Genomic DNA, 6,369 nt, shown 5'->3' with positions numbered 1-6,369 from the left:
AGAGAAAAAGGAAAAAAAAAAAAGAAAAAAAGGAAAAAATGGAAAAAAAATCAAAAAAAAGTCTCCAAAAGTCTTCAGTCATCTGCTCCTCTGTTCTTCTGCAGACCCCATCTCTGGTGGCAAGGATGTCCCTATGGCTCATGAGCCACCTCAGAGCAGCAGTGCCTTGTAAAGTGGACTCACTTCAGTTGTCCCACAAATTATGTTTAGACATCCCAATATGATTGCAGTTTATTTTTTCCATCAAAATGTAACTAAACTCAGCAACTGTGGTACTTTATAAACCCTTTTCTTCCAGCAGCCCAGGAATCCTGTGATCTCCACCTTCTGCTGGAGAATTTGATTATTCCTTCCTAAATAAATCACTCTGTCCTTGTCTTTATTGAAGTGTCTCCTGTTATTTTCAGACCATTTCTTTCACTCATCGAGACCACTCTGAATTCCAGCCTTATGAAATGTGTCTACAGCCCCTCCCAGCTTAATGCCACCTGCAAATTTAATAAGTATCTTCTCATTCCATCATCTAATGAAAACATTGAATAACATCTGCTCCAGGAATCATCACTGCAAAATCTCAGCTGATGAATCATTCCAACTTGACAATTAAATGTCAGCAGTTTTAAGCCACCCTTATACTCAGCCTAGAGATGCTGCCTGTGGGCCATGCTCCCCTGACTTGTTTATGAGTCTGTCACATAAGACTGGTGTCAAAAAACCTTACAAAAGTGAAAACCCATGACATTGACTGCTCCTGCCTCAGCCACAAACCCTTATTGCCCTGTCAAGAAAGAAATTGCCTTGTGTTGATGAAATTTGTTCTTGACATCTACCTGTTATCATGAGCCAGCAGTGTGCCCAGGTGGCCAAGAAAGCCAATGGCATCCTGGCATGTATCAGAAACAGCGTGGCCAGCAGGTCCAAGGAGGTGATTCTGCCCCTGTACTCAGCACTGGTAAGGCCACACCTCGAGTCCTGTGTCCAGTTCTGGGCCCCTCAGTTCAAGAAGGATATTGAGGTCCTCGAACAGGTCCAAAGGAGGGCAACCAGGCTGGTGAAGGGACTCGAGCACAGATCCTGTGAGGAGAGGCTGAGGGAGCTGGGGGTGTTCAGCCTGGAGAAGAGGAGGCTCAGGGGAGACCTCATCACTCTCTACAACTCCCTGAAAGGAGGTTGGAGCCAGGGGGGAGTTGGGCTCTTTTCCCAGGCAACTCTCAGTAAGACAAGAGGGCAGGGTCTTAAATTGTGCCGGGGGAAGTTCAGATTGGATATTAGAAAGAATTTTTTCACAGAAAGGGTGATCAGACATTGGAACGGGCTGCCTGGGGAGGTGGTGGACTCTTCGTCCCTGGAGACATTTAAAAAGCGACTCGATTTGGCACTCAGTGCCATGGTCTAGTGACTGTGGCGGTAGTTGATCAAGGGTTGGACTCGATGATCTCTGAGGTCCCTTCCAACCCAGCCTATTCTATGATTCTATGATTCTATGATTTCCCAGCCTCATCATCTAGGTGCTTGCAAAAAAAAAAAAAAATTGTTTGATTATTTATGCCAGGATTTTTTCCAGAAATAGAAGTTCAGGCTCATGGCTCCATAATTTTCTGACTCCCTCCCTGCCTTTATTCAAATGAAAGGCTTTTTTAATCTGCCTGGGGGCAGAGTTTGCTCTTCCAAGTTGCCATTATCCTCAGAGTTTGCCTTACGTCAATGTTGCCTTTGGGCTTTTGAAAAATCTCTTTTCCATCTGCACGACAGACCAGGAAAACCAGGGAAGATGCTGCTCCAGCACTGCCTTCCTTCCATGCTCCTCATTTTGCTGCTCTGCAAAGCAGGAGGAGTTTTTCCCTCTGCTCTTAGCACCAGAGATGATGTCTCCTGTTAGATGATGACCAGAGATGCAGTGTTAAGAACTTAGTTAAGAGGTGATGCCCTTTGCCTGCATCTTTGGGGAGGGGGGGTGAGGAGAGAGGAGTTAACAGCCAAGTGATGCCCTCAAGTATTATAATGCTAATTTTTCCTCCCAAAGGTCAGGGGCCTTCAGGCTTTTGTGAAAAGGAGGCTCTCTGCTCTTCCTCAGCATCCCTCTCCTCATTGCATTTTTAAATCTGTGGTGGAAGCTGAGCAGGTGGTGGTACTGGGAAGACTGGGAAGGAGCCCCAGTCCCTGCCTGGCCTCTCCCTGCCTCTCCTAGGCATCAGATTTACAACGTGGCCACCAAAAGGTCCTCACAGCTCTTTGTTTTGGTGGTGCCAGATATGGTCAGAGCTACTGCATCACAGTAATGCCTGGGCTCAGCCTGGGTACCCAGAAGAGCCTGGCCCTGCTCCTCCCTGGGACAGCATCCCACAGAGACCACAACCTTCTGGAGCAAACTTCAGGGCAGTGATAGTAACCCTAAAATAAGGGTTTAACCTTTAGAGGTGGCTACTGGCAACTGATGGCCTTAAAATGTGGCATGGCAGGGGGACAGAGAGTCTCCATAGTGCCCAAAGGAGAGCCAGGAGGATGGTGAAGGGTCTGGAAGGGATGAGTGATGAGGAGCAGCTGAGGTCACTTGGATTGTTCAGCCTGGAGAAAAGGAGGCTGAGAGGTGACCTCATTGCAGGGGAAGATTTGGGGCTGGTTCTGATTTCCTCACTCCTGTGACCAAGGACAGGACTCAGGGAAATGGGAGGAAGGTGAATGAGGGGAGGTTGAGGTGAGAGACCAGGAAAAGGTTTTTCCCCCAGAGGGCAGCTGAGCAGTGGCAGAAGCTCCCCAGGGAAGTGGTCCCAGCACCAAACCTGCCCCAGTTCAAGCAGCATTGGGATGATGCTCTCAGGCACATGGGGTGATCCTGGGGGGGCCCTACACAGGGACAGGAGTTGGGATTGAGGATCCTGATGGGTCCCTTCCAACTCTATGATTTTCCAGGTTGGAGAATCCCTTTGACTTGGCATAAATGATTTGTAGATGGAGAAAAGAAGGAATCACCATGTTCAAAAGCACCTTGTAGCACAGTTCTGCCCCCTTCTTCCCCAAACCTAGGAAACAGCAGGAACAGGAGTGGGCATGGGAGGGTCAAGCATGGGGGGCAATTATCTTTTAATTCCTACAGAGCTTGGTGCCTGCTCTTCACTGGGTAGTACTGGGATGTGTGAAACTGGTCCTGTTTGGGAGCCTTTGGCACAGGTCAGGAAAGGACTCTGCAGGCAGTGAAGCTGGAAAGGACAAGGGATTTGGGGAGGCAGGATGGGTTCAGGGAAAGGTCTGAGAAGCTGCAAGACTGGGGGATCAACCCAGAGCTGAGAGAGAGGAGCTGGAGAAGAAGCCATAGGTGACAGAAGCCAGGAGGATGGGGCAGGGGGAAGGGCAGGTGTTGTGCCGTGTGGAATTAAATCTTTGGGATCTCTTTGAGTTATCCCATCCAGCTTCCAGTCCTGCCCGTGGAAGCTTTACCCTCCTGAGCCAGCAGCACTGAGCCTCAGTGGTGTGTGTGGGGTCAGGCTCTAACTGTGCTCACTGCTGGGAAAAAATGGATTTTCTGCATTCACCCAAAGCCCTGTTAAGTTTATATGAATCAGATCCAATCAATTATTCCAAATTAAGTTGGGTGACAGCCACAGTATGGGAAGTCCAGTTAATGAGGGAGCGTTGGATCTAGAGGGTGATGGGTGGGTGGAGGAGGGGGCTGTGCTCTGCACTCTGCTCTCCCAGTGTCACACCCTGCACAGAGGGGATTTTTATTTCTTTTTCTCCCTTTCATGCCGGGATGACACAAAAGGAGGAGAAAACAACTCCTCCTATAGCCCCTGAAACTGGAAATGAACGTGGCAGCTGCTCAGGCAGCACCCGCCCTGATTTGCCATGGGAGAAAAAAGGCCCCAGAAAAATGAGGGGAGGCTCCCAACAGCCAACAAATTATATTACAGGGGGTGGGGGGAGGAAGAATTAAGCCTCTCTTGTTCCATGCCAGCTCTTTTATTGAGCATTTTTAACCCTTTCTAACTCCCTGCTTTGTTTGCTGCAGATACCCCCGAGTCTGCTCCTAGGATGGGCTGGGGGTGCCCTTCCCCTGGCACAGCTTCCCTGCCCTGCCTGGGGGGACACCTCTAACCTCAGGATAACCCCAGCAGCTGCCACATTAGGGGACAGAGCACTCAGGATGCTCTCCTGCCTGTCCTACACTGCTAATTCCATTTACAAGGGGAGGGCTGGGATCAGCTGCAAGGGAAAAGAGATTAATTTCCAGCAGGGTCTCCCCAATCCAGAAGATTCATTCCCAGGGAGGGAAGGGTTTGTTGTGGTTTTTTTTCCCTTGCTAATCATGGTGGCTTCCTGTAGGATCTGCCTTTAAGATCTTCCTTTTGGTTTGCTTTAGCTAAGCAGAAAGCTGAGCTGTGGAAATAATTTGTCTCCTGGCACTTCCAGCTCTCTCTCTTTTTGCCATACAATGGGGTGTGAGATGAGATGCTTAAGGATTCATTGGATGAATCCAGTGGACTCTGGGATTTCTCCAGGGGAAATTGTAAGAGGGAGGAATGTTTCTGATAAGTAGATAGCAGATCCAAGCTGAGGATATGGAGGGATGGACAGGAAAAGAACCTCCCAACCTCTCATCACTTCCCAGGAAAAACAAAACAAAACAAAACAAAAAAAAACAACAAATAACCAAACAAGAACTGGACATGAAGAAAAGGAAATCAGTTAAAAAGCATACTAAAAATAGAAACTGCATAAGTGATTACAGATGAAAATAAACGAGGGCATCCTGTAATTAAATAAAAAAAAAAGGAATGTGGATATTGTGAAGCAAGATGTGGAGAGGCACTCCTTGTGGAAATAAACAGGATGAGTCAGGATTAAAAAATAGGTAAATATTGAGAGCATGCAGTGTTTAACACTTGCTAATTATAAGAGCAGGAAGGGATTCAGACTCAAGCAGCAATGAAAAAAAGAGCATTTCAGGGAACAGCAGCTTCCCCAGCCCCCACTTAACCAGCTTTAGCTTCAGAAAGCAGCAATAATGAGGAGGAAACATGCAAGGAAGAGGAAAGGGAAACAACAAAAAGAAGTGGAAGATCAGATGGATCTGAACTCAGGCTTGGATTTTACTTGAATTAATAAAGCACATCCAACTTTTTTGGCCAGATCCTTACACTCTTGTTATCCATTTGCTCACCCTGGAGACTCATCCCTCAAGCCAGTGCAAAATGGGGGCTCCCAGGGCTGAAAGAGGCACCCAAAAGTCCTCCAGCAGCTGAGATGCTGAGATGCTGAGATGTTGAGATGCTGAGATGCTGAGATGCTGAGATGCTGAGATGTTGAGATGCTGAGATGCTGAGATGCTGAGATGCTGAGATGTTGAGATGCTGAGATGTTGTGTCCCTCCCACCTTCCCCACAGCCCACTTCTCACCTGGTTGTGGTCCAAGAGGTTCTGCTGGACTGGGAATTGTTCAGAGAGATCCTTGTTTGTCTGCTTGTCTTTTTCTTTTCTTCTCTGACCTGCAAATGGAATAGCAAATGGTAAGAAGTAGTGGCAGGAGACAACAAACTTGTCCCCAACAAACTTGTCCCCTGGGAGAGCTAAGCTGTCCTCTTGGGGTTGGGGAATGCAGTTACCTGGGAATGCAGTACAATGAGGGCTGGAAACAAGGGGAAAACATCATAAAAGCACCAAGTTCATAAAAATGGCTCTGGGTTTTGGTTTATGAATGGGAGAGCAGCATCCCTCATCCTCCACTCACTTCAGGGATCCTGAGCCCCCTCTGCTATTCTGTGTGAGGGATTAAAGAGCTTTTCTGCTGGATTGAAGGTTATTCTCCTTCTTTAAATAGAACTGAAAGAGAAATGAAATCCAGCTGTGCTTTCTCCTACAAGAACTGAGGGGGATGTGCTGAGATAACCTCTGTTGGGATTTTTATCCACTACTCCCGCCTGAGGAGGACCAGGAATAACACTTGCCATGAAGAGGCTGTGGCACATCCACCTCTCTCCTCATTATTGATGCCATTTTTGGGGCCATTGGCTTTAGAGATTCCAGCTCAGGGACAGTGGGAGGCAGAGGCATTGCTGTTCCCCAAGGAATGATCTCCAGGGCTATTCCCAGCCTCTCATCCAGCTGGGAAAACCTCTCAGCGTATCACAAGCCTCAAACCACTGGGTCAGCAGAAGACCTTCATTGCACAAGACAAGCATCCTTGCTTTGACAGAATATTTTCACAGCTGGAAGCATAGAGAAGACCCTAAAGATGGAGTCCCTTATTCTAACACATCAGAGGAGAACCAATTGTCCTTCTTGTTGCCACCAGTTCAAGCAGTTTGTTAGTCAAAGAAAGAAACTGATACCTGTGTCTGTCAGCCTAAACTTTCTAAAGGAATGGAATCAATA

Source organism: Calypte anna, chromosome 5A (genome assembly GCF_003957555.1).
Source record: "Calypte anna isolate BGI_N300 chromosome 5A, bCalAnn1_v1.p, whole genome shotgun sequence".
Lineage (NCBI taxonomy): Eukaryota > Metazoa > Chordata > Aves > Apodiformes > Trochilidae > Calypte > Calypte anna.
This window is presented reverse-complemented; position numbering follows the sequence as displayed.